The sequence below is a fragment of the Prionailurus bengalensis genome, chromosome A2, assembly GCF_016509475.1.
Source record: "Prionailurus bengalensis isolate Pbe53 chromosome A2, Fcat_Pben_1.1_paternal_pri, whole genome shotgun sequence".
Lineage (NCBI taxonomy): Eukaryota > Metazoa > Chordata > Mammalia > Carnivora > Felidae > Prionailurus > Prionailurus bengalensis.
This window is the reverse complement of record NC_057348.1, coordinates 75012957-75030709: the sequence shown is the minus strand read 5'-3', so window position 1 is coordinate 75030709 and position 17753 is coordinate 75012957. Positions and strand designations below refer to the sequence as shown.

At 43.1% G+C, this 17753-nt stretch overlaps 1 gene segment (V, D, J or C); it reads right to left on the bottom strand.

Annotated features, from left to right (window-relative positions):
- LOC122487723 overlaps positions 1-17753 on the bottom strand; it is a 190485-nt gene that overhangs the window by 135370 nt on the left and 37362 nt on the right.

Below are 17753 nucleotides of genomic sequence, written 5' to 3'. Positions count from 1 at the left end.
GAAAAAAAAAGAAAGAAAGAAAGAAACAAAGAGAACAGAATGACCAACTCAAAAACTGTAAAGCTGAAGTGGTAACCTGTGAACATTCACAGGCCAAACGGTCAAGACCTGTGAATATCACAAAAGCAACCACAAAAACTGTGAGAACCTCAGAGAGGTTGCTGAGTGCGGTTAATGCCTTCAATTGTGATCCCTCCGTTAAGTTAAACCGGGAGTCTGATCAAAAGGCAGGGCTGTTAAAAAGAAAACCACAGGCTCAAAATGGCCTCACTCACCTTAAGGCCCCAAACCAGTAAACCAAGACTTCATCTCTGCCCAGCTGCAGTTTCAACCCCCAGAAATGTAGCCTTAAACCAGGGAACATGGGCATTTCCTGGCTCACACTAGGGAGTTTACTGATCGACTCTGGTCCCTTTGCCTAAAACAATGTTCTTTGCTAATAATTTCTTTTTCACTCCCTCTCTATCTGAAAAAACTTCCCCACTCCTGCGGCCCTTCCGAGCTCCCCTCTACTTGCTGGATACGATGCTCCCTGATTCATGAATAGATCAGTTAACACAGCCAGTTGGGTCTTTAACATTTATTTGGTTGAATTTTTATTTGACAGATTCTTAGTTCGTCCAATGATCAAACTAGGGCCAAACCTTTGCTTTCACCTGGGTGGTGATGAAGAGAGAATGAAATTATCTTGATGACAATCCCTGCTGTTGGAAACATGATATGGATGAATTTTTTCATATATTTATTGCATTTATGTATATTCTTTCCTAAAACTTAACTAAAGTAAGATCACATAGATAGCCATAACTTTTTATGGCTAAGAAACAGGCAGGAACCAAATGAGCAAAGCATAAATTTAACGTAACCACTGGGCGGAAGTGTCCTGTGAGGTTTCGATTTTCTAGTGATCAGAGAAATGTAAAATGTATTTTAAGTTCCACAGTGATGATTACGGTAAGGGAGAAGTAAGGATGAGGACATTTCTGTTAATGCAATTCTAGAAAATTTCTATTGCTGTTTCTTGGAAATTTTTTGCTTGTTGTTTTTGTTTTTGGGTAAAGCTTATATATTTTTTAAATTTTTTTAACGTTTATTATTGAGAGACAGACACAGAGCGTGAGCAGGGGAGGGGTAGAGAGATGGAGGGACACAGAATCTGAAGCAGGCTCAAGGTTCTGAGCTGTCAGCACAGAGCCCGACGTGGGGCTCGAACTCACAAACTGCGAGATCATGACCTGAGCCGAAGTCGGTCGTTTAACCAACTGAGCCACCCCGGTGCCCCAAAGCTTGTATATTTTTATATGTATACATACACATGAAAGCACAAAAGAATGAAGTGATTCTGAAGAGAGATTAAACTCATCTTGTCCACGTTTTCGACCAACCTGGATTGAGAAAGAGCACCTAGGACACACACACACAAATTTATTATGAAAATTGTTACCTTACTGTCTTTATGTCGATCAATGCAGGGTAACAGATTTTATTTATCTTTTTTTACCTTTTCATTTGAATTTCTGTTAGTTAACATACAGTGTTACATTAGTTTCAGGTGCACAATATGATGAATAAAATCATTGTATGGAAAAGAAAGAGATTTTTAAGGCACTTTAAAGTCAGCTCTTGAGGATTTTTTAACATTTAACATAATTATACTAACATTTTCCTTCTTGGAGATTTTTCCCAAAGCCTATACCTCAAATCCATTTTTTTTTAGTTTCGAGGTTTTATTTAAATTCTAGTTAGCTAACATACATGGTAAAATTGGCTTCAGGACTAGAATTTAGTGATTCATCACTTACATACAACAGCCCGTGCTCATCACAAGTGCACTTTTCAATGCCCGTCACCCATTTCCCCATCCCGCTCCCACCTCCCTCCATCAACCCTCAGTTCCTTCGCTATAGTTGACAGTCCCTTATGGCTTGATGGTTTGCTTCTCTCTCTCTCTCTCTTTTCCCTTTCCATACGTTCATCTGTTTTGTTTCTTAAAGTCCACATATGAGTGAAATCATCTGGTATTTGTCTTTCTCTGACTGACTGACTTCACTTAGTCTAAATACACTCTAGTTCCACCCATGTCATTGCAAATGGCAAGATTTCATTCTTTTTGAAGGCTGAGTAATATTCCATTGTGTGTGTGTGTGTGTGTGTGTGTGTGCGCGTGTGTGTATACATCTTCTTTATCCATTTGTCAGTCAATAGACATTTGGGCTCTTTCCATACTTTGGCTATTGTCGATAGCACTGCTATAAACATTGGGGTGCATGTGCCCCTTCGAATCAGTATTTTTGTGTCCTTTGTCAAACTCATTTTTTAAGAGTGCACCAAAATATGATTGTATGGAGTGCATAAAATTGCATACCAGGACCATGTATGTGTGGACAAGAACACATCAATTAGAAAAAAGACAAACTAGGGTCACCTGGGTGGCTCAGTCAGTTGAGCGACCAATTTTGGCTTAGGTCATGATCTCATGGTCTGTGAGTTAGAGCCCTGCGTTGGGCTATATGCTGACAGCTCAGAGCCTGGAGTCTGCTTTGGGTTTTGTGTCTCCCTCTCCCTCTCTCTGCCTCTCCCCTGCTCACTATCTGTCTCTCTGTTTCCCAAAAATAAATGAACATTTTTTTTAAATTAGAAAAAAAAAGATAGACTAAAACAGCCTTTCAACTCTTTGTTCCTCTATCCAATAGTCCCTGATCTTTTTAACAAATTTTGTCCTTGTACATATGTTGTACTTTTTTTTTAACACTGTAGATAAATACAACCCTCACCTCAGGTTTTATACATCCAGACAGCTATTAATATGATTTGGCCTATCATGCAAGGAAGTTCACTGAAATGCTGGACTTCTACAATTAAGAGGTCATTTGCTAAGAGTAATTAAGACACTGGAAGAGATGATGTCGGAGAGTCCACGATGGTGCAGTTATGTTCTGTTTCTCTTCTTTTATAAGTTTATTTATTTATTTTGAAAGAGACAGAGAGCAAGTGGCAGGGGGGTTGGAGAGAGAGAGAGGGAGAGAGAGAATCCCAAGCAGACTCTGTGCCAAACTCACGAACAGTGAGATCATGACCTGAACTGAGACCAAGAGTCGGACACTTAGCCAACTGTGCTACAATGGTGCCCTGGAGTTATGTTCTATTTCTATGGATTGTTTTACAAGATACTTTCCACACACTCTAGCTCATCTAAACCCCCAGAGTGTCCTCTGAGTGCTGGCTCTGCTGGTGACTGGTATGACTCTCAGCAAGTTCCTGACATTCTCTAAACCTTATCTCTTTGTGTGCAACACGGAGTCCTCCACGTTAAGTTCACATCAGTGTCACTGGGGGATCGGATGAGACAATGCATGTGAACCTTTCATACAGTGCCTGGCACACTAATAATCACTCAATAGGTATTGACTTTCATCAGCATTGCTGTCACGTCCGTAAACACCTCCACTCCAGAAAATCGAGTGCCGGATCTGGGGATAGTGGGGCATGTATGCTTTGAAAGGTAGGGATGCTTTCTTTCCTTAGACAGTAAATCCACCTAAACCAGACTTCTTCCAACGTGTAAGATTCTACTGTGGTTTCTAGTGTCTACGAATTTACTTTGGTAGCAACACTTCGTGTCAACAGTGGGTGCTGATGACCATATAGCAGCCACTGTTTCTGGTTATTTTTCCATTCAATGAGTATTTACAGAATACCTACTTTGTGGCAGGCATTGTAGCTAGGAGATACAAGCACAAAAGGAAAACATGACAGTCTTAAAAAGGACCCTCTAGTGAGAAAAAAAGATACAAATCCATCATTCATGAACTTCAGCATGTTCATGTGCAGAAATACAACATATGAATTGATCTACTGAATTACATAGAATCAGTCCAACTGTTTCTGGAATTTCAGGGCTCATACTTGTAATTCCTCTCTCCTCTCTGTTGACAAATTGCATCTATCTATCCATGAATCCATCCATCCATCCACAATACACACATGTGTCAAATAATGGATATGAACAATGGAATAACACTCTCATTTCTTTTAGATCTCACTGCTATTCACTCTACAGAAGCTTCTCTGAAGGATGAAAATGGTAAGTTTTTCTATATGTTTGCCTTTATGTTATGCTATAGCATTTTTTCCTCCTGATCAACTTACATTTTGAACTTCCCTGGCTTCAGATAGAAACCTCACAATGGCAGGATCTTGCAAAAAGACTGAGTGATATTTTAAGTCAACCCATCATTTCCCAGGGGTCGTCTTCACACAGTACATCCTGGCTTGGGAACGAGAGGACTATAAATTAGGAGTGCAACAAGGGCCTCTGAAGTATTTCAACAATAGATTTCATTCATTTCTGTGGCCTTTGTTTCTAATGACTGAGGACATCAGCTTGCTTCTAGATTTCTTGTTTTGAGTCTTTGCTCTTGCTAGTAGTCAATAACATGAACTAACACAGAGGGGTTATTGTACAGAAGGCATGGTGTGCCCTGGAAGTACATTTTGTCTGATTCTTTTAATACTCGCTATGAAGGATTTTATTACCACTTTACACATTATGGCAATGAGCTAAAATTAATTAAGTCCCTTGCACAATGCCACACAGAGAGATCTGGGGCTTCAACCAAGAGCATATGAATCAAGAGCTCATACACTTACTCGGTTTTTATGCTTCCTCTAAATCCCAAAACCAAGGTCTTGAGACAGGTGCACACATGGGGGCGGGGTGGGGGGATAAGTGCAAGACTTCAAGTGCCACAGACTGACTTTAACTCCAGTCTTTTAATTATTGATTGCACGAATGTGGTACATTACTGACACTTTCTAACCCAAGCAGGGATAACACAAATAACACCTAACTGAGTTACTGAAGACATAAGGTCCCATATGTGGAATGTCTAGTATTGGGTGTCTCATTTAGCTGACACATTGTAAGTACTGGTTTCTGGCCCTTTCTCCCAACATATGTACCAAGAAAGTGATGAGGAGCATTGACTCTAGCCCTGCTTGTCTGCCTTCCATGTCCAATATCAAGGGGCCTCTGGACCCTATGTAACATATTACCTGACTAAGGGTAAGGAGTTATGAGCGTATCACCACTTGAGGTCCCTTCCACACCAAGGGGGAATAATTCTGGAGTTCTTAACTCTAGAGATAAAGCATGTAAAGTAAATTTCCATAGGAACAGACTTGGCCTTGTTGTTCGTTGAGTAGTCAGTCTGTCCCACCATGGTTGTCATTAATTATTTCAACATATATTTCTTTCTAAACTTCAAAGGATAATAAAAGCTATTTTCCTGCAATATCATAGATACAATGAGACATTCAAGAAAGACAGGTGAATAAGCCATGACCTCCTAAAGTTTCAGAGATTTTGGATTAACCCCTTTCTTTCTTTTTATATAATGTCCTCTTTACAAAAAACTTTCACCCACCCCACTGTGAACACCACCAAATTTCCAAGGATTCCTAGGAATCTCACTGAATGCACAACATGTAATGGCTAATATCCTTCAAAATAAGCAATTCTTCTTTATATTTGTGCTAATCATTTGATGGGTACTTACTGCACGTGGAGATGCGGAATTACAGCATAGCTGAAAATATTGCTTAAATGTCATGTTGCGGGTACCTACTAATGGTATAAGATCAGGCAAATTACTTCTCTGTCTTCAATTTATTCATAAAACGGGAATAAGAATAATAATCTCATAGGTTATTGAAAAGTTAAATAAGATTAACATTTTGCGTGGAAATCTCTCAAAGTCAGTGGTGTTTAGTTTGTGGCCAATGTATATTGGCTGTTATTCTTACTCTGAGACAGAGACGGGGTCAAGAAGCTAAAAGCTATTTATCACCAATGTTTTTTCCCCCCCACTGGATCCATTCATTAAAGATGCAACCTTACCATTCATACCTTGGAAAGTTCTAAGTGAATTTTGCAGAGATTGTTGATTGATTTGACCTGCAAGCTGGATTCTGAGTTGTCTTTATGGTGGTGGTAGTGCTGACGATGGTGTAGATGTTTTTACAACTGGGTTGTATTGGTGTAGGAGAGTCAATTCAACCCAGATCATTGGAAATGTATAATGTGACCCCGCTCCCATTAATAAGTCCCAGCCTTTCAAGAGAGCAGGTGAAATTAATAAATGGTTTCTTTTTAGACGCCCTGCATCTGCATCTCGTGAACAACTCTGCCTACTATACCTACCTCCTGCTCCTCCTCAAGAGCATGGTCTATTCTGCCATTATCACTGTCAGTCTGCTTGGGAAACCCACACTCTTTGGTAATGGGAAGAGTTCCTAACACATGGTGGCACAAAAGGTCCACCTTTTTCCATTGGCTGTTATCCCTAAAAGCCAGTAGGCACCTTCCAGTCATGTCCCCTGGGGCTCTTTAACAAGATGACTTCCTTGAAGCCTTTTAATTTACACACCCTGAGGCCTCTATCTTTGTTAATGAATTCTGTACTGTTTTTCCTAAAAAGAACAAGTAAAATAATCAAGACTCTACTCTTGTCTCTGTATTCTTTCATTTGGTGTCATCAAACTGAGAGTCCAAGGTAAGAGACAGCATGACAACTGGGCCGAGAAATTCAGCATTGGTTCTAATCATGGTCAATTCCACATTTCTAATTCTTGCCCTGAAAGAGTCTTTATGATGTCTTTTTTGGGGACACTGGCCAGTGATGGTGTCCAGGTTATTTCTTCTTCAAAGATCAGCAGATTCAGACTCACTTGGTTTAAGACATTCTGGTGGTGACAGTATCACATGTCATGTGACTGGCGGGTGTGTCAGACCTGGACCCGTGTCACACGTGCACCATGTTTCCTGATGTCACAAGAACCGCATGAGAGCTGCACTAACACTGGATAGGTAGGGTGGTGGAAGGGTTAAGTGTTTGGACTCTGAACCCTAAGTGCCTGGGTTTAAATCTTGGGTCTACAGTTCCTTGAACTCCCTGTGCCATAATTTTCTCATTTGTAAAGAGGACTTAGAGTGACACATCTCCTGGAGTCATGTGGATGAGATGAGATAATTACGCTGGGCACATGAAGTGGTCAACAGCATTTTCATCTACTGGCGCAGCTCTACTTTAGAAATAATACATACATGGGGCGCCTGGGTGGCTCAGTCGGTTAAGCAGCTGACTTCAGCTCAGGTCATGATCTCGCGGTCCGTGAGTTCGAGTCCCGTGTCGGGCTCTGTGCTGACAGCTCAGAGCCTGGAGCCTGTTTCGGATTCTGTGTCTCCCTCTCTCTGACCCTCCCCCATTCGTGCTCTGTCTCTCTCTGTCTCAAAAATAAGTAAACGTTAAAAAAAAATTTAAAGAAATAATACATTCATGCACACACACACACACACACGAAATATGACACTCATTTATATGTGTGCATACATTTCTACAAACATGGGTATAAAACAAAATGTTCAGAATGGTAGGTGGGGAAAAGAATAAATGACTGTTTATTTTTTTTCTATTTGTGCTAATGAATGCATTTAAAGTAAAAAATTTTATATCTGAGAATGAAAACAATGTCTCATTTAAAAGTGGGGAGGATCTTTTCTTTATTTGCAATCAGCTTCAGTTTCTGTGAAACAGCTGCTTTTGAAAAACAAATAGAAGAGCCTCTGTGGAAACAACATAAGATCCACCAGATACAAGAAAGAGAAAATTTAATTTCCACCTACTCCTTGATTCTTGGGAGTTTGCTCAGACTTCTTTAGGCCGAGTGCCTGGGCCTCTACGTAGAGATCTGTAACTGTTTCTGCATGTGGAAAGCACAGAGGCAAACAGGGGAAACTAGCAAATGACTGAAAGCCGTGTGGGCTGATTTCAGTGCCGGGCACTCCTAGCCAGTGTCTCCTGTGGCTTCCAATCCTCAGCCCCTCCCTTCCCCAACCCGACCTGGGCAGCCCTTCGGGCTCTGTTCTGCACCGGCAGGTGCAGAGAGGGGGAGGGCGGTGGTGCAGGGGACAGTGTGGGGGGCAGGAGGGCGCTGGTGTTTTGTTTTCTCAGGGTTTTTCTGGTCTATGTGCTCTGTCAAATGTGGTTGATTCATGGAAAAGGCTTGAAGTCAAACCGGCTCCTACTGGTTGGGGCTGTGCAAGCGGTGGCTGGGGTGCTGCATGATAAATTAAGGGCAGTTACACCACAGCCAACTTTGCTCACTTCCAAAAGGTCACAGCTAATGAAAGAAAAATCCATCTGCACGCACACATACAATGGCTGCCAAACATACTCTTATTCTGTGGGTGAGGGGTTCCCCTATTTCATGTCAAGTTCATTCCAAGTAGCTGCTTCATGAGTTGCAAGTCATATGACCAGGACTGTTCAGATACTGTACCTTCAGTCCACTCTGATGACACTCTTCTGATGGACCAGCACACAGACTTCTTGTCACCCTAGGTAATCCTGACATTCCACCAATGATCTGCACTTTTTCATGGTGTCTGATTTACCGGGGCTCATACTTCCCATCTAATTTTGTCAGTGTAGGCAGGGTGACAGAAGACTGGGCACGTGAAGCTGTTAGCACAGGTAGAGTGTAGACAGGGTAATAAGGAGGGGCTTCCTTCCTCACAACAACACAGACATATGGAGGCCTTGAGTTCAACTGTGTAATTGAATGTCATGTACTGAATCATCTAAGTCCCTCTACAGGGACAAATGACTGGAGAGTCAAGCTGAGCACGGCTCAATAGAAGACATGCACGGGAGGTAAAAGTGTGCTGGGGGTTGAGCAGAGGAGGGCTGTGCAGCCACATGAGCACAAACAGCAAGCATCCCCACCCCGACCCAACCCAAGCACAGTACAGACAGGGTGCCCAGTCCTGGGATCCAATGTGTCCAGTGCCTGGGGAAACAAAACTCTATTGCTGAGATTATGAATTAGGCTTCCACAGATGGAATTCATAGCATGTTCACACCATAGACTTCACTCCTCTTGGTCTGTTATCAAGAGCCAGTTTCTGGGTGAGCCTTGGCTTCCATGAACATGGACCACACGTTACTGGTTAAGTCCAGCATGTGTAGGAAAGAGTTCTCTCCCAGGGCAAATTATATACTGACATTCAACTCAGGCATCATCAGTGGGCTTGGTGTCTATGGGGCTCCCCTCCTGAGACAGGATATTCTAAACTGTGACCACACCACTGAGTTCCTGAGGCTTAGTCCAACGGCCATAATTTGCAGACCCTCCTCAACTCTTTTTCCACCTTAAGAAACTCTTTCTGGTTAAAATTCAGCCTCCTAAGCCCCTCCTGGTGGCACTTGTGTCATTTGGTCCATTCTCAGAACAAACACAGAGGAAGCCGATCTGACCTGCACAAATGCACATTTGACCTTGTCATTACATTCCATAGTTATTTCTTCAGGAAATATCTCTGACAAAATAATACTTGTTCTCCATTATGTACATTTTCCTTCTAAAAGTCAGAAAAAAATCTAAATGTCTGAAAGTAGAAGAAAAGTAAATAATTATTATATTTCCATGAAATATACTGCATCCACTTACAATTATATTTACATAGTTTATTTATTTATTTTGAGAGAGATAGAAAAAGCGAGAGTGTGGAGGGACAGAGAGAGAGGGAGGGAGAGAATCCCAAGCAGGTTCTGTAAACATGAAACCCAACATGGGGCTGGACCTTACGAACTGTGAGATCATGACCTTAGCCAAAATCATGAGTCAGACACTGAACCGACTGAGCCACCCAGAAGCTCCAAAATTATATATATATATATATATATAGAGAGAGAGAGAGAGAGAGAGAAAGAGAGAGAGAGAGAGAGAGAGAGAGAGAGAGAAGGAGAGGGAGATATTATGGTAGCACAGAAAATGCTCATGCTATCAAATGAAAGCAAATATGTAATGAAAAATCCATATGTCCCATAGGATGATATTTATAAAAATAAAAACCTAAATACATATGCACAAATCAGAAAGACAAGAAGAATATAATCGGGTGACTTCAATCATTTCTGGATATTCCAAAATTTCTACAACAGACTGTAAAATTTTTACATTATAATTTTTTAATATACATAATATCAGCAGTACGGCCACAATTCTGTGACATTTACAAACACCAAACTGTCAGGATACAAACTAAACTTTAAACCGTGATATGGCTGCAGATTTTGAAGGATGGGTTCTCTATGTGCATTTTTACAAAAAGCATGTATTCCTCTCACAAGCAGGGAAGGGAAAGAAAAAAGGATCTGTGGGAAGACCGAGGGAGCGGGTTAGGGACAGAGCGTCCTCACAAGCAGAGGAAACAGCCTGCCTCACGGTTGCTTTCCTCTTGTCAGATAACACACCTCAAATAGGACATTTTTTCTTCAGACAATGTCTGCTATGTGATAGCCAAGATCAAATCTGGTCCAGGAGAATGAATAGCAGAGAACATTATGAAAGATTGTGTCCCACATCTAAACTCCATAAATGTCACACCGTTCAGGTGACATTTGTGGTGACATAAATAGATAAAGGTATCGCTGTTGGAAGGCTTCCCTTTCCAGCCTATTCCACTGCTGTAGACACACGGGGGCAGATGAAATGCCTTCCCACTTGGACAGGAGTCTAAGGAAGATGGTCTTACCACGTCTTCCTGTTTCTGGGCTTACTCTCCACCTGTCAAGTTAATGGTGTTTCACCATAAAGAGCTGACATGACTTGGAATTATTTGGGCATCCTAAAAAAAGACAAACTTTTATTTAAAACACAATAATGTGTATGTTTTGCATAATTTAAAAGTGAATGTAAGCAAGGCCTTCTGGCCATGGTCATCAAATCTTCTTCTTGAAAACCGACTGCAAAAGTAAAATAGATCAAAACAAAACTAACCATTTCAATGATTGGGAAATGTCCAATTTCATGCAACAATCTGAGAGTTGTTTATGCTTGAAAAGTTGCAGAAGTCGGGGAACAGCAGTGGTGCTCTGGTCTAGAGTGAGTCCCATTCCTTGCCCACCTCCCAACACCCGGTTCCATGGACATGAAGGTTCTTCATAATGGGCATAGGTAGAGGTGCCATGAAAATACTCAGCAAAAAGTATAACGTGGGAAGACTTGTCACGTAGCACATACGGTCTGTGTGCCCATTGCCCGAAGGATGAATGAGTTACTCAACACAGATAATGAAAACATTTGGCAGAGGGTTGAAATCTTAATTAAGTTGCTTGAACACACTTGTTCTTGGCTACCAGTAAGCCATGTAGACACAGTGTGCTACATAGGAATCTAGGCTGAAAAAGAAAATAATTAAAAGAACACAGGAGAATCCAATCAGCCACATACCGCAGCGGATATAATATCATAGATTTAACTCAAGTGACATTCTCAACATAGAAACGGCGATGAAAGCAAACTGGGGGCAAATTCACAGTCCAGCGCTGCTGCGATATATTTTCAACAAAACATTTTTCCAGAAAAAAAATAAGAAGACAGGCAAAGAACCAGAAAAGCGTAATTAATATTAGTAGGAAAATCCCGCACAACTGAATACACACTGTCCTTGAGTGTGTCCAGTTACTTTCTTTAGCAAAGACTTCAAAGCCGCTATTACAAATGTGTTCAAAAATTATACAATACCATGTTTAAAGAATTAAAGAGAAGTATGACAACAAAAAGTCAACAAATAGATATTCTAATGCAAACTACTTAAAATGCAAAAAAGAATAGATATTAAAAATCTATAATAGAGAAGGTTTATACCTGAAGTGAAATATTCACTAGAGGGCTTTAAGAGAATATTCAGCTTGGCAGATCAAACAATCTCAATACAAAGGAACTTCGTCTTGATAAAAGGCATCTGTGAAAACCCATAGCTGATGTCATACTTAATGTTGAAAGACTGAATGCTTTTCCCCAAAGACCGGGAACAATGCAGGGATGTCTGTTCTTGACGCTCCTATGCGGCGTGATACTAAAGGTTGTATATAGTGAAACAAGAAGAAAAGTGATGATGAAAGTAAAGGCCCACATGAATTAGCTGTGAGTGTGGGCCGCAGCACTGAGACCGGCTTCAAAACCTAACTCCTCCTCTGACTTTTCCAGTGACCTTGCACAGTGCCTCAAATTGTTCATCTCTGATAGGGATAATGAGACTCCCACCTCATCGAGTGGTTTGAGGAAGCCATAGGACAATGCAATTGTTGTATTTGACATGGCGCTCTGGCGGGGCAGGGAGAGGGTGACCGAGGCAGCAAATGGCTGCAGAAACCAAAGCAGGAAATGCTGAAGGGAAGGTGGAGAAGACAGGAAGTGGTGCAATGAATGAGGTAAAGGAGGCAGAAATACAGAGGGTGGAAATGGCCTGGAGAAGGCAGGGATGTGAGGCCTAAGAAAGGGCCGAGTCCCCAGGGAGGCTCTGCTTTCTTCACGGGCAACAGCTCAGAGAGAGCTGCACCCTCAGACACGGGGACCCGGGAGGAAGGTTGGGCTATAGGGGATGACGGGTAAGAAGAGGAGCGGACCCTTCCCCTCGTCTGCCTGTCATCTGAGATGCACATGGCCGGTCACACGGGGTCTGTGTCCCCGGGTTACACGTATTTTACACTCTGTGTCTCCCCACTGCTCCCACATCAAGACCACGTCTCGGTTATTTCCGTCTCCAAGTGCCTGCGCTGTGAGATGTCTGCTCAGCAGCGTTCTGACAGGAGAGGCAGGGAGGGCTGAGCTTTTGAATGGCGGATGAAAACACAGACGATAATCACATTTTTGTTACCTGCTTCAGATTCAGGAGGAGAATAAAACTGACCATCAGAAAGACCTCCAGGTATGAGTGCCGCCCTCTCCGAAGCATCCTGAACTATCAGGAGTCCTGGAAGGGAAGAAATTCAGAGGCTGAGAGTGACATCACAGTTCTGGTAGCTTCTCGGCGAGGTTAGGCACAATAAAATGGTGTCGTTGCTACGCTAAAAAAGAGAAAAACCCTTGCCAGAAAGAAAATCTTTCAAACAAAAAATAGGTTTTATTATTACGCTATGAACCAGTGCTGTGAGGGCACATGGCAGCAGACTTAAAAACCTGCCTGTGACTCAGGGGATTCTTTGAGTCAGTATTTATGGCCTCTTTCCCTGGAGAACACTTTCCTCCCTGCAGAAATCACCATAATCAAAACCAAAGCACAAAGCAAAACCACCTGGTAGGTCATACAAATGGCCTCCAGTATTCACTTCGTTAGGGAAATAGCAAATGTAAGGCACAATAAGTGGAGAGACTTGTATAAATGTGGAAAGCGTCAGTAAGATGGGGAAGAAAGATTTATTATTTAAAAAGGTCCCCCCAGGAAAGGGAATTGAACAAACACAGAAAAGGGGAGGAACTGACGTGGAAGCTCAGGACGGGCGCCCGCGAGCGCAGGGAGCCTCGGCGGCGAGTCTCGTCCGGAGTGGAGCGAACACGAGAGAAGCCGGAGGAAGCCGCAGCCGAATCGCAGGTGCAGGTGTGAGCTCACTGCCTGCTCGTGACCGTGAGCGTACCCTCTGCTCCACGTTTTCATCGATGCCAGGTCTGCCCTGTTAGTGCCTTTGAACGTGGTGGCATCACACTCGCATTCAAGTGTCAGTCACATTAGCAGCACCAGTGACCCCCGGATGACATTCCCAGGGAAATGTGCCTGTCACTGGCGGTGGAGGGATTCATGCAGTGGCTGCAACCAGCGGCAGAAGGAGAAGCACAGAGGAGCAGTGGACAGACGGAGGGACAGACACGGATTGACGGGAATGCGATGCCGTTTATATAGATGTAAAGACGCATTATTCACAAGCAATTCTCCGTAGATTTCACAAGTACATAGGACACCAAACATATCAGACAATTCTCACTTGTGCCTGAAGAAATGGGGATTTTACAAGAAGGAGCCGCTTACCTAAAACTCCCAGCACACCGAGTATACAAGTGGAAAAAGAGGTCTCCTGCCTGGTATTTCTAGGCTCTTCCACTCGCTAAGCTGAGTCCTGTAAGAGAATTCACTTGCTGGGAATCCAGGGATTATAAAGTGTAGGACATACCTGCCATGGCCAGCAGGGGGTGCAAGAAGTCAGCGTAAGTAACAAGCAAAGTTCCACCGTTTTTAAGCAGGAAGCACAATAATGAGAAAAAGAGGGAAGTAGAACCACATTACATTTTGCATTCAAAGCAACAGCTCACTGAGGACAGAAATTAAGCCCCGAATCACAAACATCCAAGAAGTTTACTTAGAGCACAGGCCATGAGACCCTGGCCGACTCGAAGTTCTGGCTGTGCTCTTTCTCAGCTAGGCAAGCTCAAATACACTTCTGTCTCATCCGCAGAATGGGATGAGTAATACCTACTTATGCTTGCAAGGAAGGAATGAATATGTGCAGTGTTTGACATTCAATAGGTTATTTGGTATTATTTAAGGGATCAGTGATTGCCGTTATGACCTTCAAACTATTGGTCATCACAAAAAGCAAACTACTACTAATTCAGCAGTGCTAGAAGAATCTCTACTACGTTCAGGAGTCCAGCACTGTCACCCGAATGACTGCTCTTCAAGAATAGCTCATGCTCTTTGCTTACTGGCATGTGAGAGAAATTCTCGAGTTCTGCAACTTCTTTGGAATTTCCTTTATGGCTGTTTACTTTCTAGAGCTTAAAAGAAACTATATGTACACATGGAATTCTACTTACATGCAGTGGATGCTGTGACGGGTTTTGGACTCTAACAGAGATTTGAGTCAAAGCTCCTTTACTGACTTACATGACTCTGAGCAGGTGAAATGTCTTCAGACTCTGCTGGAAGCCAAGCTATCCCAGCCTGAGTGGCAGGGCCCCAGCTGTGGACTCCCGCTTTAGGTAATTTGGCCTTAAAACTACCTGGGGTATTGTCTGTTGTGGAATTGCCCTCGGCAGGCCTCCTGGGAAAAGAAACATTAGGGAAGAAAATAAGGTTCCTCAAGAAATTGTGAGGCCTTACATTTAGCCCTTGCCATCCCCTATGGAGACTCCTCTACTTACAGAAAGGATAGCCTCATACATTTGCCAGCAAAGAGGGCCTGTAAAGGAGAGACATATGGATTTGAAAGCCTCACTCCGGCAACTAAGGAGTGTATCTCTGGGCACAGTTGACTTCAACCCCTAGGCCCACCTGGCCCCCCGGAGGCATTCCAGATGATGACTGAACCTAGTCGGTTGAGGTACAGAATGGTTCATTGGCTCCTAGGTGCATTGTCTCTCTGAGAATGTATGGGGCATGGGTTTTTAAGGCTTTTTCGGCCCCTCCTGGCACCTCGGACCGAGGCAAACACATTGTTCTTCTGGCCTCATGTGGTTAGGAGGTCATGTCCCTGTAACTGTTCCACTTGAGGTGTTGAGAAATGGAGGGCCTTTCACGAGAACAGCAAAGTGAATGCTTTGTAGATTATAAACGCAGATGCATAATGGAATAATGTAAGAAATTAATCAATAATCCAAGGGTATGCAGGAAAGTTAGGGGAAAATCGCCATGTTATTTCTTAAAGGTTGTTTACACATAGGAACATTTTCAAAATTACGTGATGTTAGAAAAACACAGATGACGTATGCTACAAGGAAATGGCTAGCATATAGAACGCCACATTTACTGCAATAAATCGGCCAGTTCAACACACTGCTGTTGTCTGTGTCCATTTTTATTTTAGTTTTAGTTTTTTATTTTAGTTTTGTTTTATTTTCACTGACACCGTTCTTCCTTCGGGAACCCCTGGACCTGCTGGAGCAGGACTCTGGCACTCACCCACAGGATAAGAGTATGTTTGGCAGCACTCGTATGCGTGTGTGCAGATGGATTTTTCTTTCATTAGCTGTGACCTTTTGGAAGTGAGCAAAGTTGGCTGTGGTTTAACTGCCCCTATTTTAACATGCAGCACCCCAGCCACCGCTTGCACAGCCCCAACCAGTAGGGGCCGGTTTGACTTCAAGCCTTTTCCATGAATCAACCACATTTGACAGAGCACATAGACCAGAAAAACCCTGAGAAAACAAAACAGCAGCCCCTTCCTGCCCCCCACACTGTCCCCTGCACCACCGCCCTCCCCCTCTCTGCACCTGCCAGTGCAGAACAGAGCCCGAAGGGCTGCCCAGGTCGGGTTGGGGAAGGGAGGGGCTGAGGATTGGAAGCCACAGGGGACACTGGCTAGGAGTGCCCGGCACTGAAATCAGCCCACACGGCTCTGGGTCATTTGCTAGTCTCCCCTTTGCCTCTGTGCTTTCCACACTCAGAAACAGTTCCAGATCAGTTCCAGATTTCTAGGTAGAGGCCCGGGTATTTGTCCTAAAAAGGTCTGATCAATTTCCCAAGAATCAAGGAGTAGAAAATTAAATTTCCTCTTCCTTATATCTGGTGGATCTTGTGTTATTTCCCCTTGGGAACCTGTATTTGGATTCCAAAAGCAGCTGTTTCACAGAAACTGAAACTAATTGTAAATAAACAAAAAAAAATCCTTTCCAATTTTAAATGAGGCATTGTTTTCATTCTAATATATACAAGTTTTTACTTTAGGTGCATTCATTACCGAAAATAGAAAAACATTTATTTTTTTACCCACCTACCACATTGAACATTTTGTTGTACATCCATGCTTGTAGAAATACACACACATATATAAATGAGTGTCATACTTAGTGTGTGTGTGTGTGTGTGTGTGTACGTGCGTGTGTTCTCTATTATTTCTAAAGTAGAGCTGCCTGCAGTAGATGCTGTTGAACTTCCTAAATAAAAACTCATCACATCCACACAACTCCAGGAAACGTGTCAGTGTAAGTCCATTTTACAAATGACAACATTACAGCATGGAGTGTTCAAATAGCTATAGACCCAAAATTTATATCCGAGCACTTGAGGTTCAGAGTCCAAGCACTTAACCTCTCCACCACCCTACTTTTCCCGTGTTAGTGCAGCTGTCCTGGGGTTCCTATGACATCAGGAAACATGGCGTATGTGAGACACTGGTCCAGGTCTGACATACCCACCTGTCAGGTGACATGTGATACTGTGGCCACCAGAGTGTCTTAAACCAAATGAGTCTGAATCTGCTAAGGAATAACCTGAGCCCTTCACTGACAGTGGCTCGCCCGGGGCTAGAGCCCCAAAGAAGGCATCACAAGGACTCTCTCAGGGAAAGAGTTAGAAATGTGGAATTGGCCATGATTACAACCAATGCTGAATTTGAAGGCTCAGTTGTCATGCTGTTCCTTACCTTAGCCTCTCAGATTTCACCAAATGAAAGAACACAGAGATAAAAGTACACTTTTGATTATTTTTATTATGCCTGTTATGAACAACAGAACAAAACTCAGGTAGCAAAGATGGCAGCTTCCATGTATGTAAAATAAAAGGCCTCCAGGCAATTATCTGGATACAGAGCCCCAGGGGCCGCGATGGAAGCTGCACGCCAGCGGTACTCAGAGGCGAGGGTGCTGGGTGGCTGACGGGCTGGTGGGCGTGAAGGAGAGAGCGGTGCTGAAGCCCCGTGAGTGCCCCCCGGCCCCGCCCCTGACTCATGGCAGAGTCTGTTCTTGGTGCAGAGTGACATTTCCTGTTTGCCCAGGAGTTTGCAAACCCATTCTGCAATGATGACACATAGAAAAAGGCGACGTGTGAGTTGAAATGAACCACCCAGAAAGAAAGCCCCGCTAGACCCTCAGCAGACACTTTTAGTGACAACAGTCAATGGAGAAACATGGACCCTGTGCCACCACGGGTCAGGAACTCTTCCCATTGTCACAGAGTGCCGCTCTCCCAAGCAGAC